Consider the following 738-nt stretch of genomic DNA (forward strand, 5'->3'; position numbering starts at 1 on the left):
CCAGGCACTGTGAGGCTGAGAGAAAGGCCCCGCTCCGACCGGCCTCGCCCTGGTTTCTGGCGCGCGCCTCGCAACGGCTCCCTGAGGCAGCCCCTCTCCCGGCGGGGCGGGGCTAGGTGGAGGAGGAGAGGGAGGGGCTCAAGCCCTTCCCCTACTCTAGGCCCCGCCTCCTCCAGCCCGGTACGGGGCCGAGCCTGACCTGTCCCCGCCACTCGGCATCCTGCGCGTCTGTGGCTAGATTACGCTCTTCCCCAGGCTGCTAGTAGCTAGTGGCTATGTCCATCAAGGTAATACCATGACGTCTAGAGTCGGTTCTAGCAGACGATTGGGCGATATATCTATCCTTCTGTGTTGTCCCGTGCGCTGATTGGCTGGTATGGGTGTGGGCGGGGCTATCCGCGGGCGCTGCTCCCTCCGCCGTGACAGCAGGAGGGAGGCAGTAGGCGGCGCCCGGCGGCCGCTGGAGCCGGGATATGGGGCGGCCCAGGCCCCACTGAGATTCAGCCCGGGGCACCGGGACCGCCAGGTAGTCGTGCCCGGCGGGCGTCGTGTGATAGGCCCTGGGTGCTACTGGGACGGTGAGGGGGACCCTACTGGCGGGATGTGCGTGACTGCGATGGGCAGAGGGAGCTGAGGCGACCCCGGGAGGGGGTGACTGGGATGGGGGAGAGCCGAGGGGAGCCCGGGGATGGGTGATTGGAGCTGAGGGGGACCTGGGGAGGGGGTGACTGGGATGGG

General features: G+C 68.3%; 1 protein-coding gene across 4 annotated transcripts in view; it reads left to right on the plus strand.

The window, feature by feature from the left end:
• Positions 1–424: 424 nt before the first annotated feature.
• Positions 425–738, plus strand: part of MARCHF2 (membrane associated ring-CH-type finger 2) — a 90,254-nt gene continuing 89,940 nt past the window's right edge. For 2 of the 4 annotated variants that reach the window (XM_026659689.2, XM_026659688.2), the window contains exon 1: positions 425–578. The gene's annotated coding sequence lies outside the window, so the exon portion shown is untranslated. The remainder of the gene's footprint in view (positions 579–738) is intronic. The other 2 variants (XM_026659690.2, XM_026659691.2) reach the window with 2 other exon arrangements.

The sequence above is a fragment of the Terrapene carolina genome, unplaced genomic scaffold, assembly GCF_002925995.2.
Source record: "Terrapene carolina triunguis isolate 2854851 unplaced genomic scaffold, T_m_triunguis-2.0 Scaffold662, whole genome shotgun sequence".
In the NCBI taxonomy this organism is placed as follows: Eukaryota; Metazoa; Chordata; order Testudines; family Emydidae; genus Terrapene; species Terrapene triunguis.